The following is a 16,492-nucleotide window of genomic DNA, read 5'->3' on the forward strand; positions in this document are numbered from 1 at the left end:
AGGGTCTCTGCAAATGATGCCACAAATTATTTCATCAATTCTGTTCTCCAAAAGTCAAAGGGCACTCCTTACTTGTGAGCACTGCTGTTTGGCCAAACATTAATTTTCTACAATATATATGGAATTTCCGCATTTGGAAGAGGGTGAGTTGCTGAGTGCAGAGGTATATCTGGTCTCTATATAAGAGTTATATTTTCAATCATTATACAAAATCCTATAGAACTCGTTCCATTACTAAAACACTGCTGACAGGTCCCATTTTATAGAAAGAGGCTGTTAAGCAAGCCATTTTTACCAACAATACTGTAAGGTAATCTTGGAAACTGTTCCTTGTTTCCAACTCCAACAATAAAGGTTGGATATGTTGTCTTGACATCTAACCAATGATAACATTAAATATAATGGGAGCATGAACATCAGGATATAAATATTACCGGAGAATTTCAGGGCCAGATTTCTTTTTAACCATGTGAGATATTTTTTCCGTTTTTTATAGAGATGGGAGAATAATGAAATATTTGGGTTTGGATTATTCGAGCTGAATAATTTCTATTATTTGTGTATTCATGATGAATAACAAACAAAACGCAAATCAATGGGAAACTAATAATTTTCAGGAGGACTTGGAAGTCGATCTAGGAGGGCAGTAAAAATGCTAAGACAGATGGAAAAGTGTTGAAACTGAATGGAAACAGCATGAGGAAGATGCCTGGATGCACTTGAGACTCAGATTTGTTTTTTTGGAATAATGTTGTCAGAGTATTATGCAAATTAAAAGCATCTGAATTATACTTCGTGAGATTCCCCGCTGCTGTCATACTTATTCCAGGTTTCCACTCATTAGATCTCGTACATATTCACTGCTTCCTCCGCCCACTCTCTCTGCTGACATCTGTGATTGGTGGAGTGTAAAAATAAATAAATATTTGGAAAAAAATTAAGTAGAGTCTCCCGTATATTGATACCCAGCACAGATAAAGCAGATGGCTAAACACTGCAGCACCCAGGTATGTGTGATATCTTGGCTGTGTATCAAAATAAGAGAAACTCTATGTGGCTTTTTTTTTGTTAAATTATTTAAATAAATAATTTTTTAAAAAGCGTGCGGTCTCCCCCCAAGTTTGATATCCAGCCAAGATAAAGCTGACAGCTGGGGACTAGTATTCTCAGGCTAAGGAGGCTCATGGTTATTGGGCCCTCTCCAGCCTAAGAATAGCAATCTGCAGCCACCCCAGAATTTTTGCATCCATTATTGGGATTTCAGTTTGTGCCTGTCTTTGGCCAGTTTAATTTCTGTTTATCTGCCTGTGATACCTGCAGTTTTACACTTGTGTCATAACTAGAAATGAGTGGATTGATTTGCAGACGATCGAGTTCTGGTCAAATTTAATGAAATTCATGGTTTCACCCAAATTTGAACATTTTGATAATTGATTTGCGGTATGCAAAAAAAGAAAAACTTGCCTAGAACCATTTCCAACACTGCTGAAGCATCAGAGAGAAGGAAAAAGGTCAGTTTGAATTGCAGCATGCTCTTCACCATAATGCCCTACAGCTATGACATCTTAAGGATTTTCATACCTTGTATAGTGGTGGTCAGTACCTGGGCCATCACAGATCAGTAATTCCCAGTGTAGCACAGTTTGTACCACAGAGTCACTTTCCATCTCCAAAGTCACTGAGTATCTCTGTGTCTTCTATAGAGTGTAAGCTCTTGACTCAGTGGTTAGCACTGCAGTCTTGCAGCGCTGGGCTTCTGGGTTCAAATCCCACCAAGGACACCATTTGCAAGGAGTTTGTATGTTTACATGGGTTTCCTCCAGGTACTCCGGTTTCCTCCCACACTCCAAAAACATACTCATAGGTAACCTAGATTGTGAGCCCCAATGGGGATAGTGTTGCTGATGTATGTAAAACGCTGTGGAATTAACAGCGCAATATAAATGAATAATTATTATTATTACTAAGATCAGCGGGATTCTTTCTCTCCTGTAGAGTATTTGCTCTTATGGTCAGCGTGGTTTTATCTATCCTGTGGAGTGTAAGCTCTAATGACTAGCAGAGTCTTCTCTATCTCTCTTTACTATAGAGTGTAAACTCTTATGATCAGTGGGGTTCTGTCTCCCGTGTGGAGTGTAAGCTCTTATGGTTAGTGGAGTCCTCTCTCTCCTGTAGAGTCTAAGCTATGTCTTATCTTTTTTGCTGTCTCTCTTTTCTGTAGAGTGTATGCTCTTATAGTCAGTGGTGTTTTCTCTCCAATATGGAGTGTAAGCTCTTATAATAAATAGGATCCTGTCTCTCCTGTGGAGTGTAAGCTCTTATAATCAGCAGCGTTCTCTGTTTTCTGTAGAGTGAAAGATCTTATGACCAGTGGGATTTTCTTTCTCTCCCTCTTCTGTAAAGTGTAAGCTTTTATTGTCAGTGGGCACCTCCTATCCTGTGGAGTGTAAGCTCTTATGACCAGTGGGTTCTTCTCTCTCTTCCTCTGCTATAGTGTAAGCTCTTATGATCAGCAGAGCTCTGTCTGTCCTGTAGAAAGCTCATATGATTAGCGGGGTCTTCTCTCTTCTGTAGAGCGTAAGCTTTTATGATCAGCGCAGTTCTACTATCCAGTAGAGTATAAGATATTTTGGTCAGTGAAGTCCTCTTTTTCTCTTTCTCCTTCCTGTAGAGTGTAAACTCTTATGGTCAATGGGGTCCTCTCTCACACTCTTCTATAAAGTGTAAGCTCTTATGGTCAATGGGGTCCTCTCTCCTGTACAGTGTAAGCTCTCTACGATCAGTAGTGTCTTCACTCTCCTGTAGAGTGCAAGTTATTATGATTAGTGGGATTCTCTATCTCCTGTGGAGTTTAAGCTCTTATGGTCAGTGGAGTTCTCTCTATCCTATAGAGTGTAAAGTCTTATGACCAGTTAGGTCTTCTCTCTCTTTTTCTCTCATTGCTGTAGAGTGTAAGCTCTTATGGTCAATGGGGTCCTCTCACTGTCTCTCCTGTAGAGTGTAAGCTCTTATGGTCAGTGGGGTCCTTTCTCTCCTATAGAGTTTTAGCTTTCATGATAAGCAGGGTCCTAACTCTCTCCGGTAGAGTATAAGCTTTTATGATCAGCAGGGTCGTATCTCTCTCCTGTAGAGTGTAAGCTCTTATGGTCATTGGGGTTCTTCTCTCTCACATGTATTTTATGAGCAGTTACAAGCTTTCCAGTGTTCAAATTTGCGCTAAGGCCCCTTTCACATTATGCTTTTACTTACGTTCAGTGGTCCCGTCGGGGCATCCGTCCGAACCGCCCCTCTCCCACCCCACAAAACATGTTTTGGATGCATGCGGCGATAGGGACATTGACTATAATGGAGCAGACTCCGTTAGTGTGTGCTCTGTCTTGCACCATTTTCCACATATACGTCTTCTGCAGGTGGACACAATAACGTAGTTGACTATGTTCGGGTGTCCGCCGCAGGAAACATATATGTGCAAAATGGTGCAAGACAGAGCACACACTAAAGCCTGCTTTACACGAGACGATAGATTGTGCGATAGCACAATCGATCATACCCGCCCCCGTCGTTTTTGCGTCACGGGCAATTAGTTGCCAATGGCGCACAAACTCGTTTACTCCCCATCAGACATACTTACCTTCCAGACGACCTCGCTGTGGGCAACGAACGTCCACTTCCTGGAGTGGGCGGGACATTCGGCGTCACAGCGACGTCACACGGCAGGCGGCCAATAGAAGCGGAGGGGCGGAGATGAGCGGGATGTAAACATCCCGCCCACCTCCTTCCTTCCATTAAGCCGTCGGGTGCCGCGGGAGGCAGGTAAAGCTGCTGTTCATCGTTCCCGTGGTGTCACACGGAGCAACGTGTGATGCCATGTCAACGATGAACAACCTCCGCCATTTTAATTAAACAATTTTATGAAACCTAGCGACGAGTACACGACTCACGATTTGTGAGCGTTACTGCGTCGCTAGGAGGTGTCACACGAGACGACGTCGTGCGGTATGCCGGATGTGCGTCACGAAAACCGTGACCCCGACGACATATCGCACAATCTATCGCCTCGTATAAAGCCCGCTTAACGGAGTCTGCTCCATTATGGTCAATGGCCCTATCGGCGCATGCATCCGAAACACGTTTTGCAGGGGGAAGGAGGTTCGGACAGATGCCCCGACGAGACCACTGAATGTAAGTAAAAATGCAATGTGAAAGTAGCCTAATTTATTTGCTGAAAATCACATTTTGGGGGAAAATTCAGTGAAGACTGCAAATTCAAATTAAAAAAGGTTTGCTCATCTCTAATCGTGACCTTGGCCAACACTAGTAATATATAGTTCTACTCAATTGGCACTGTTCCCTAACTCCATATGATCGCTTTCTCATCTTTTGAACTGTCATTGCTGGAGTATCTGGTTGCCAAAGGATAGCTAATCTGGAGACTGCGATCTGCGAATATTCAGCAGCTAAGCCCACATGTCCTTGAATTTTAAGAGCAAAAGACTCTGCACCTCAGTTTATACAGTGTCAAAATGGGTCTACACATCACATACAGCATTTCTTGACACATCTTATATACAAGTACATGTGTTCTTGTAATCAATCCTACCATTTATGCATATGATAGAGCAGTGACAAAAAAAGACACAGTTGCACTCCGAAATGCTAAAGCATGAAAACGATGAATGTAAGAATATAGATATGAATTACTGCTAAGGGAAATCTGAGAAAAAAATTGAGATATTTAGCATACAAACATGGCCATTTCTATATCTGCCCAGTAGCCATGTCAAGGCATACATCAAATGCTGGGTACCTATGCTTAATATCTCCATTTTTTCTTAGATTTCCTTTAGCAGTAATGCATATCTATATTCTTACATTCATGGTTTTCATACTGTAGCATTTCAGAGTGCAACTGTCTCTTTTTTGTCATTTTATGTCATGTTCAGTTATGCACCTGTTCACATTGCAGTTTTGGCAGTGCCGTCAGTCTTTTTGTCTATGATACAGCAGTGGAATATGGTAAATTCAATTGCAGTACATGCCTTATTTTGTAAAGTGATACAACTATTGTCATATAAAAAGATCAAGAAAATTGGTTTGGGGGTCAGATCTGAAAATGCTTTTTTTTTTAACGAATACAAATAAATTAATTGTATTACTCCGCTGCTCTGATACTACGCAGCCCTTGCCTCCTGAGCTTACTCTTCATTACAAACGCATCAGTGGGAGTTCGAAAGATTTGCTATTACATACTTATGGATGGGCAAATTCAGCCTAATGACTACAAGTACTAGTTTATTTAGAGAGATACCAAGGCCTCGCTAGGTAGATTAGCAGCAAGTGTGGGGGTTGAGAGCATCTCGTTTGGCAGTCTTCCAGGCAGCCAATCAATGACAGGGAATGAAACAGCTAATTCCCTGCTGCTTTCTCCAAGTAGAAATCACTGGAAGTTATCAATACCTTGTAAAATTACATCATTGATGCGTTTCCAGCGTAACAAGGAACAACACATTTACTTAACCTCTGGATAAAGTGCGGCAGGGAGAGCGTTACTGATCAGGTCTTAAAAACACAATGCACAGACGTTAATTTTAGCAGCTGACTACATTCCCCACTGAACAACAAACATCTACAATAATTGTCAAGGGCCAATCAGTAGCTGCATAAGCTGAACTCTCGGAATACACAAGAGCATTCCATAATTACATACTATCGTGCCTGTGGGGGAATTACTTGCTGGTATTCAGAAATGAAGATGTTTCAGTTAGAATTTCTTAGAATCGTTTGTTAATTTAATATTAGCAACAAATATATATTTTTTAATATTTAATTGAATAAAATATTTACACTGCATAAATAATAACCTACATACATGATATATTATTTATTATTAAGTTTACATATTTATTCATGGCACATCACAGGCTATGGATAAGTCACAAGACTCTGAATTGTAAAGTGCTGCTAAATATGTTTGGCACTATATAAATAAAAATTATTATTATTATTATTATTATAAAGACAGGGAATGTTCTCAGGACTTTTCAGAGCAGGAAAAGACAAGGAACAATTATTTGTACTATCGTATTTTCCGGATTGTAAGACGCACTTTTTCCCCCCAAAACTGGGAGAAAAATGGGGGTGCGTCTTGCAATGCGGATATCGCTTACCAAGGTGGCAGTGGTGGAGCAGGGTCATAGGTCAGCAATACTGAGGATGTCACTGCAGTTGTCGCAGCAGCGGGCGGATTATCTGACTGCGGTATCTATTGAATCACCCATGGTTGATGCAATGAACTTCAAGAAAATGGCTGCGGAGGGTGCACATGCGCAGATTGATTAGATGGACTTCAAGAAAAATGGCGGCGAAGTCCATCGTGTCAACCACAGGCTATTCAATGGTGCCCACAGTCAGATCAGGTGCCCACCGCCACAGTGACACCCTGACACGCCATCCTGTGACCCTCCAGAGTCACTCCACTGCAGTGACACCCCCGCAGAATACCGGCAGATCAATAGCGCCCGCCACAACACCCCCGAGGCTACAGTATTGTCGATCCTCTGTCTAATGACCCTCCTCAGCAGCGACACCCCCTCCTCTGAGCCCGCAGCATCGCTGACCCTTCCTCCTGTGACCTTCCTGAGCCGCTCCACCACCACCGCTCCCCCATGGTAAGCATTAGGATTAAGACACACTAGGATTATAAGACAGACCCTCATTTTAACATTAAAAAATATTTTTCCTTATTTTAAACTTCGAAATTTGGGGGGCGTTTTATAATCTGGGGTGTCTTATAAACCGAAAATATGGTAATTTATTCTGAACCTGTTTTATATGCAGTCCAATCTGCAGATAGGATGGAATAGAGAACGAGAAGCAATTGAATTAACCATATGCCACTGCTCTATCATAGACAAAAAGACTGACTGGAACTCCCAATACTGCAATGTGAACAGGTGCATAACTGAACATGACATAAAATGACAAAAAAGAGACAGTTTATTGTAGTTTATTCAATGAAATCCCTGGTGTTTCAAGACATATTAGTCCAGTGGGTGGGTCCTTCTCAATGATTGTGCATGCAGAAATTGCTTCCAATCATACAAGAAAGACTGTCAATCAATGGTAGGGCCACCCACTGGACCCAGATGCATACAAACATCAGGGATTTCAATGAATGAAATATAAGTTTTACTGAGACTTTTACCATAAAAATCTATATCAATCTTACCAGCACCTCCTGCTCTATCAGATTCTGCTTGCAGGTCAGGAACTATTTTCAATATGAAAAGAACTTGCAGCAGAATTTGTTTTTCTACCTTAGCTCCTCCCCCTCCATGGAACCCTATGAACAGCTACTGTCATTTGCTATCTCGCTAATGGGAAAATCTGAATTTATTGAAGGCAGATTTTACCCGTGACTAGAGAATTTTGAGACTGAAAGATTAGTCCAGGAGGAGAAAGAAGTAAATTTATCTGATAACATATATTACAAAGTTTCTTATGAAATGAACATTAAAACAACAGTTATTTTTTAAGTTACTGTCATGTAGACAAGGTTAACTTTGTACCCAGGATGACTTTGGTGAAAATGACTTGGGTGAAAATACACTTTTCAGATTTAATCTCAAGGCAATCAGTGTGAGAGAGGAGGCAATACAGCAAGGCTGATAGCCCCATGAGAGCAGAGTTGCAGTTACAGACGTGTTTGTAATGACAAAGTTTAGCTGTGCTGTGTTGACTGCCGACTGACTTGGACTGTCTTTCAACTGTGGTGGGGGGCACGAGGCAGGCAGTGTGTAGTAGTCGTGGTAGCAGGGGAACAACAGGTCACAGCACAACCTGTCATTAACCCCTTACCTCCCTGTTATCGCTCCACACACATGAGGACTCAGCAACAGTCTCAGGAGTCACACATTCACTGTTCTGCTTCAGACATAAAGTTCAGGCTCAGTTCTTTCTTAAACACTTCCAACTTTATTTCTTGCAACTTGTTACAGCTTCGGTTTGTATCTTGCTGGCACTGGTATCTGTCTTAAAGGGGTTCCTTCTACTATTCACATGATACAGGTGCAGCAATTGGTCCTCTGGCACATGGGCACTGTCTAAAGTCTAAGGCCTTTCCTTTCCCTCACTCTATTTGATGTCCGCACAGGGGTCTGCTTCCATACAGGGGTCTCCCCTTCGTGCCAGGCCATCAAGTCATACCCCACCACCAGGGGGTGCACTGATCTGTTCCGTGAGTGAGGGCTTCCTCCCGTTACCGCCAGCTGGCACCGACGCTAGACCCCCAACTGTCAGACTAAACCGCTCTCTATGGGAGACGCAGTTCCGCCATACATCCAGGATCCCGGGTGTCGTAGCTGTGGGGGTGACCCATGGGGTCATGATCTGTTGCTTGGGACATCTTATATCTACATCTCCCTGGTGACTCTTCTCTCTGTCTACCATCCACTCTTCCTTATATACCCTTGTTCTCCTCCTCCTGACCACCCAGGTGCCAGGACATATTGAAAGTAACACTGCCACCTGGTGGCGAAATCACACGAGAAAGGCATATACAGTTATGTCACAGGACAGTGGTGTGTCGGGTACAGATGCAGGGCTGGGCCTAACCCTTAACACTCCTACACAAGCATAAAATGTCTGAAGAATGGTACTCTCACTTTTTTAACCCATTGGCTTGGGAAACCTGAAGCTGCTTAAATTTTTTTTTTACATAGGAATGAAAAGGAAGATTATTTTAAGCATTTTATTAAAGATTTTTCAGTTCAATTGACTTTTGGAGCAGATCATTTCAATACTCCTAGTGCTTCTAGTGCTGGATGTTGTCAATTGAGTGGTCTATGCTGGATCTAGGAGTATGACAACAGATGGGTATGATTTTTTATTACTTTTAAGAACTTAGACCCCCAGGTAATAAGCATCTGGACAAAATTGTTGGCACCTTTCCAAAACTGTGGATAAACAACTTTGATTCAAGCATGTGATGCTCATTCAAACTTACTTGTGGCAAGTAACAGGTGTGGGCAATATGAAATTCAAATCTAAAATCATATAAAAAGGGGATAAATTGACTCAATCTTTGCATTGTGTGTCTATGTGTACCACACTAAGCATGCAGAATAGAAAGAGAAGAGAACTGTCTGAGGACTTGAGAACCAAAATTGTTCAAAAATATCAAGAATCTTAAGGTTGCAAGTCCATCTCCAGAGATCTTGATATTCCTTTGTCCATAGTGTGCAATGTAGTCAATAAGTTTACAACCCTCTGTAGCTAATCTTGCTGGACGTGGACGGCAGAGATAAATAGATGAAAGGTTGCAAAGCAGTATAGTCTGGAAGATGGGTAAGCAGGACCCCACTGCTGACAGAGAGACATAAAAAAAAGTTAGACTGCAGTTTGACAAAATGTGCATTAGTAAGTCAAAATTCTGCTGGAAAAGTGTCTTGTAGACAGATGAGACAAACACAGAGCTTTTTGGTGAAGCACATCATTCTACTGTTTACCAAAAATGGAATGAGGCCTACAAAGAAAAAAACACAGTAGCTAAAGACAGTCAGATATGGTAAAGGTGCAAAGATGTTTTGTGTTTGTTTTGCTGACTCTGGCACTGAGTACCTTGATTGTGTGCAAAGCATCATGAAATCTGAAGATTACCAAAAGATTTTGGGTCACAATGTAGTCCCCAGAGTCAGAAAGCTGGGTTTGCGTCCTAAGTCATGGATCTTCCAGCAGGACAATGACACCAAATATACTTCATGAAGCGCCCAGAAATAGAACAAAGCACTAGAGAGTTCTGAAGTGGTCAACAATGAGTCCAGATCTAAATCCCATTGAACACATGTGGAGAGATTTTAAAATTGCTGTTGGAAGAAGGTGCCCTTCAAATATGAGAGACCTGGAACAGTTTGCAAAAGAAGAGCCATGCAAAATTCCAGTAGAGAGGTGTAAGAAGTTTGTTCATCATTATTGGAAACAATTGATTGTAGTTATTTATTCCAAAATGAATGCAACCAAATTTTCCGTAAGGAGAATAGTCTTCCCCGGTGATCCCCACAAAGCTTCTCATAAGCCAGATGAGTTACCCACACTTTGCACGGATGAGGGGCATTCACCCCGAAACACCGTGTCTGCAAATTGGGATTCTGATCTGGCATATATCCTAGGTCATATGAAAAGGCATGTTAAAAGGCCACTTTTGACTTTTAGGATTGCTACTTCCAATAGGTGGCGCTAGAGTTTGTCTCCTTTCCTGGAGAGACAATTTGAATAATTCCCAGAGGGGCGTTGCAGCTATAAGTCCCCTCACCACTGACACCCAGACTGGTTTGTCAGGTCTCCGTAAGGAGAATAGTCTTGCCCTGTGATCCCCACAAAGCTTCTCATAACCATATCAGTTACCCTCACTTTGCACTGACGAGGGGCAATCACCCCGAAACACCGTGTCTGCAAATTGGAATTCTGATCTGGCATATATCCTAGGTCATATGAAAAGGTTGTGAAAAGGCCACTTTTGACTTTTAGGATTGCTACTTCCAATAGGTGGCGCTAGAGTTTGTCTCCTTTCCTGGAGAGACAATTTGCAACCAAATATTAAGTTGAGGGTGGCAACAATTTTGTCTGGCCCATTTTTGGAGTTTTGTGTGAAATTTTGTCTAATTTGCAGTTTTTTCTTAGTTTTTTTGTGTTGTTCAAATACACACAAAGGAAATTACTTCTTTTTCTGGAACAATTTCCAGGGAGCCAACACTTTCGGCCATAACTATATTTATTTACTGTAACGACTAGTTGTACATCCTATTTTATCGCTTCACAAGATCTAAAGCCATCATAGATACGGAAGCCAATAAACATGCCAATAGTTTCTTTTTTATGGAATACAAAACATTTGTATGCTTTCTTGTGACGCCCTGGCCTATCAGAGGGTGCCGTGCAATCTGCCCCTCTGCATGGTACCCGCTCCTCCTTGGTTACGGATCCTGTCAATTTGGTGTTGCTACCAAAAGGTGTACCAAAATCCTGAGGAACACTCTGCACCACACCCACCAATCACCCATTGGGCAGCCTGAGGGGAATAGGGCCACCCAGATGGAGGGAGAGAAGAGGGAGGGCAGAGATGTCAGTCGGAGAGTAGAAGTGGAGCAGTGAGCAGCGGTGACAGAACAGGTCCCGCTGTCGAGCTGGGCTCCTGTACCCGTCTCAGGTGCCAGACGTTGGTCTGGCCAGAAGGAGCTAGAACCCCGGTCGCAGGGGGTAGTGACAGGGAGCACGGTGCTGCTACAGAGAGCAGGCCGGCTGCCTTGTGCTACAACCGGGCAAGGGCCAGGGCATGACGCGGTACGCGAACCCTAGGCTGGGAAGACGCTTCACGCAGCCCAGTAATTTACCCAACAGGAATGGAATCTTCAGGAGCCATTCCCCACCCGCTCCAGAATTGGGGTACTAGTGCAACGAGGGGGATAAGACTTCCCACAACCGTCCAGAAAATCCCAAGCGTGAACCCTGAGAGCAAGCTCACCCTGCTAGCCACGCAGGTGAGCGGGACTTGAATCAATTCATGTTAGGGGGATCCATACGTAGGACACACAGTGCCAAGGGACAAGGCTTCAGACCAACCTGCAACACCAAAGGGGCACGGACCCAGCGTACTCGCCCAAAGAGAGCAAGATACTCAAGAGTTTGGTTTACCTGGTGTCAGCGTCAGTGACTTTGGACTGTGTGAGTACCTGATATCCCTTTTCACCCGACGGGTCCCCCACTCTAGACATCACCAGATCCCAGGACACCACTCCCCCTGCCCACAGAGGGGTTAACATCTCGAGTTGCCACACACCATCGTCCCTGGGCTCTCCCCAAACGGCAGCGGTGGTCCCTCACATTACCACACACTGTAGGTGGCGTCACAAACATTATCCCATTCACCACCCAAAACATCCCCCTTTTTATTCCGGGGTAGCCGCGCGACCCCGCCACGGATCCGAAGACCCCTCAAGCCACTGTGGATCCGGGTTCGAGCAGCCCGTCGGCTGTTGCAGGGGCGGCACATTCTCATGAAGTGAGAGGCATTTGTAGATACTTTAAGGCCCCATGGGTGCTTTATTATATATAGCTCAATAAAAAACAGGGTCAGAGTACAACTGTAACAAAAATATGTGGGAAAACTGTCCATCACATCTATGAGATTATTGAATCTGCTATTCCAAAACAATTTTAGCAAATCAGGAGTTGTGTCTGTTAGTTTGGCTATAACGGCCGCCATTCCTTTGAGAAGGGCCTCTTTGTGTATGTGGGAATTGTTCCCCATTCATCCATAAGAGTATTGTGAGGCTATTGGACTCAAACATCTGCCTCTCACTTCCTGTTTCAGTTGATTCCAAATAGGTTTGATGAGGTAGAGGCCAAGGCTTTGTGCATGCCACTTGAGTTTTTTTCATACCAACGTTGGCAATCCATGGATTCAAGGACCTTATTGTCTGCACAAGTCAACAGTCATGCTGGAAAAGAAAAAGCCTTCCCCAAATTGTTACTAAACATTTGGAAGCTTTCAGTTGTCTAAAATGTATAATGCTGCTTTATCTATATAGTGCCTACCCAAAATTCTTAAAAACTGATACCATACCATTATGGTAGACACTATGCATCCCTGTAGGTAGCATTCTCTGAATTTTTACTAAAACCCAAATATCGGTATATTAGTTTTCCAGATAGTGGGAAGGGATTCATCAGACCAAATTTCCACTGCTCCAGAGTCCAATGGCAATGTGCTTTACACGTCCTCAGCTAGTTCTTAGAATTATCTATAAATGTTTTGGTTTTGATTATAGCTGCTTAACCCTCAAGAACAGTTTAATATAATTTACGATGCACAGGTTTGATAGCAATTAGTGATGGGCGGACTTGGAATTGATCCTCGATATCTGTCTGATGCTGGTCCCCATATAAGTTTATGGAGACTATAATCCAGTGTTTTAATATGGTGGTAAAAGGGATAGGGGGATTGCAGCAGGCGGGTTATACAGTACTTACCAAGTCTCCCACTCGGTTGTAATGCTACTTCCGGGGCTGCTCATTATCCTTTATGCATATGCACTGCTTCCCCCGCCCATCGGCAGTCCTGGCATCTCTGATTGGTTGCAGTCCAACACCCCCCTCATTCTGTGTGACATGCGTGTCTGACTGCTTTCAAACTGGCATGCAGTCCCCCTCCAAATTTGATAGCCAGCCATGTTAAAGCCGACAGCTGGGGGCTGGTATGAGGCTAAAAATAGCAGCCTGCAGCCACCCAAGATTGTCGCATCCATTAGATGCGACAATCCCAAAACTTTACCATGAAGGGTAATAAGCGGCCCCGGAAGTATGTGAATGGCCCGAAAGCTGTGATACAGCCACGCCAGAGATTCGGTAATTATAAGACGAGAACTCTGGACCCGGGGGAAGTGCTCGAGTACATTTGAACCCACGTGGATCTGTACTTTTAGAGCCGGGTAGCCCATCACTAGTGATAATGTCATTTCCAGAGACAGTTTTGAATTCTATAATGTGGGATGAACCTCAGAATAAGCAGTTTTGAAGCACCCACTTCGTTAGTTTGCATGCTATACTACTTTGTGCTACTCAAAGATGCTTCAACTTACATGTTACTTATACTGATCTACCACAACCGAGCTATTGCAAACTGACTTGTCACAAATGTGACATTTTTTGACATAGCAACAATTACAATCAATGGTACTCTGGCACCCTGGACAAGCCAGGTCGTCACAGGTACTGCAACAACACACCCCACACCCCGGCTAGGCACACCAAAGTCAAATACAAATCCTTGTTGCCTCCCTTCAGGGGCTGATGTCCACACCAGGGGGTGGGCCAGGCGGTTGGCCCCGCCCACCGAGGAGTTCACAGTCCTGGAGGCGGGAAAAGGGAAAGGGAAGTCAGATCAGTTTTGGAGAGTGAAGTGGTAGTAGAGGAGACTGACCGTGTCCGGGTGTGTGGCCCGGGCACATACAGCAAGGTTGGCAGACGGTGGTGACCTTCTGCAGGAGAGGCTGATTGGAGTGAACCGTAAGGACCGGGGACGGGTGGTGGCCCGCCGGTACCGGATCGGGGAGTGAAGAGAAGCCAGCACCATTCGGCAGGGCTTACTGACCCTGACCAGGCTAGGAGTCGCCGTAAAACTGGTCATATCCGTTAGCGAAGGGAACCTCCGGGGTTTCCCAGCAGTCAAGACCCGATTGAAGGCAACAGCTCACACCGTAAAGGGAAACACAGTCACCGCCAAGGCTACAGTTCCCAGGGCCAGAGCCTGCGGGCAAACGGGGCTCCCTCAGCATCCATCCAAGCTGGGGAGTGGGTTACCGGTGGGAAGCCATTGGAACCGTAAACACAACACAGGTGCAGGGAAAGGCAGTCACCATCAACCTACCGGGAGAGCTACCGCGGCCGTCTGTGGGACCCGTCCATCCAGCCGTTTGTTTTACCGGAGACTTTGCATTGATCCATGGCTGAGTGAGTACCACCGTGCCGTGCGGCACAGCGCTGCCCCCGTGACCCTGCACCTCACCAGGCCCCGTAACCCTCACAGGGGCCCCGGGACAACCAACCCCCCTACCCACGGAGGGGAGAACTAACATCCAAGCTGCTCCCTGTCATCGCTCCCGGGATCCCCGTCCAGAGCAGCGGTGGTGTCATAACCTCACCACAACCGTGGGTGGCGTCACGGACAATATCCCTAACCCAAACCACCCCCTTTCACTCACGGGCGAGGAGCGCCGCTCGAGTCCCCGGGATCCGGCCCACCGCTCGAGCCACCACCGAGCAGCAGCAGCAGCAGCCGGACCCGAGCAGTGGGTGAGCATAGCGTCCCTTCCCTGCCCGCGACAGTACTGATACCAGTCTTTGATAATTATGGGATGTACATGACTGTGTGCTTGACTTTATAAAAAAATGTACAATGGTGGCTAAAGTTTCTGAGGGGTATCCACATACTTTTGGCAAAATAAATATAAGCTGGGTTATGATATAATTTATAATCATATCTGCAAATCCATTACAAATCTGCAGCAAAGTTTGATGGTTTACTTACATTGCATTTCCTACAGCGAGGCCTTCACAGAACACCCAATCGCAAAGGGAATGGAATCAACCTTGACTGGTCTCTTCTTCAAGGAATCCATAGCAAACAAATAGACTGCTTCCATGGTGGATATGCCCTTGATAGGGACACTGTATGAATTCTAGCATTTGAATAGATCAAACATTAGTATTAACAATGCCATAATAAACCCATGTCACCAAACAATGCATGCTTATTTGTATGTTTTTTTGACCATTGAGACCTACCTTGACATCCTGGATGATTATTCATTACTCTTTTTTAGCGAATACTATAGGGAAGGTCGATAGGCAAGACAATACTCCTTGTCATGCTGCTTACTTTGTGACAGATTGTTCTGAGGACACAGAAAAGTATGACAGTCAGAGCTTAGTCGTCTCCAGTGAATTAGATCATTAGCTGCTCGCAAGACATTGCCAAAAAACAAATCTAAACTGTCTATCAATTTCAGTTATTATTGTGCTTAAACATCAGAGGCCATTTACAAACCTGTCGGAGAGAGTTTCACTGACATCACTACAAGCTATTATGCAGGATAAAGGTGTCCTCCAACAATAATACTTTCCCTGTTATTTGTAGATAACTAAGAGTCCAGAATCTAGATATAGAGCAGAAGAAAAGCAGAATACACGTTACGTGAAATCTCAGCATTGTGCAAATTGTCCGTCACATTTAAGACCCCAATATACATTATATTAACATCAGCTGAATCCGATGTCATTGATGGGTTTGGCCGACTATTTAATGTGTATGTTAGTTACACTTCAGGCAGCTGATAATTTTCTTGGATGCCACAGAAAATGTCAGGCACTGACTCTCTCATAGAGAATACAGGAGTGCTCCTGAGAGCTGGGTAAGAGCTTCCGGGCAAACAATCGGCCGAACCAGCATTTGGCCGACAGTTATCTAAAATGTATGAGAGGGTTTACACACCAGAAAAAAAAGTTACTACATGAAAAGAAGATATGTACCATATATACAGTACAGACCAAAAGTTTGGACACACCTTCTCATTCAAAGAGTTTTCTTTATTTTCAGGACTCTGAAAATTGTAGATTCACATTGAAGGCATCAAAACTATGAATTAAAACATGTAGAATGAAATACTGAAAAAAGTGTGAAACAACTGAAAATATGTCTTATTTTCTAGGTTCTTCAAAGTAGCCACCTTTTGCTTTGATTACTACTTTGCACACTCTTGGCATTCTCTTGATGAGCTTCAAGAGGTAGTCACCGGAAATGGTTTTCTAACAGTCTTGAAGGAGTTACCAGAGATGCTTAGCACTTGTTGGCCCTTTTGCCTTAACTCTGCGGTCCAGCTCACCCCAAACCATCTCGATTGGGTTCAGGTCTTGTGACTGTGGAGACCAGGGCATCTGG

At 43.9% G+C, this 16,492-nt stretch overlaps 1 long non-coding RNA gene across 1 annotated transcript; it reads right to left on the minus strand.

The window, feature by feature from the left end:
• Positions 1-8,752: 8,752 nt before the first annotated feature.
• LOC142301753 (uncharacterized) lies at positions 8,753-15,424 on the minus strand. Its single transcript, XR_012752876.1, has 3 exons — positions 15,340-15,424; positions 15,083-15,233; positions 8,753-9,363 (listed from the first exon to the last, which is right to left on the minus strand). It is a non-coding gene; the product is annotated as an uncharacterized LOC142301753 (long non-coding RNA).
• Between the last annotated feature and the right edge of the window lie 1,068 nt (positions 15,425-16,492).

Source organism: Anomaloglossus baeobatrachus, chromosome 4 (genome assembly GCF_048569485.1).
Source record: "Anomaloglossus baeobatrachus isolate aAnoBae1 chromosome 4, aAnoBae1.hap1, whole genome shotgun sequence".
In the NCBI taxonomy this organism is placed as follows: Eukaryota; Metazoa; Chordata; class Amphibia; order Anura; family Aromobatidae; genus Anomaloglossus; species Anomaloglossus baeobatrachus.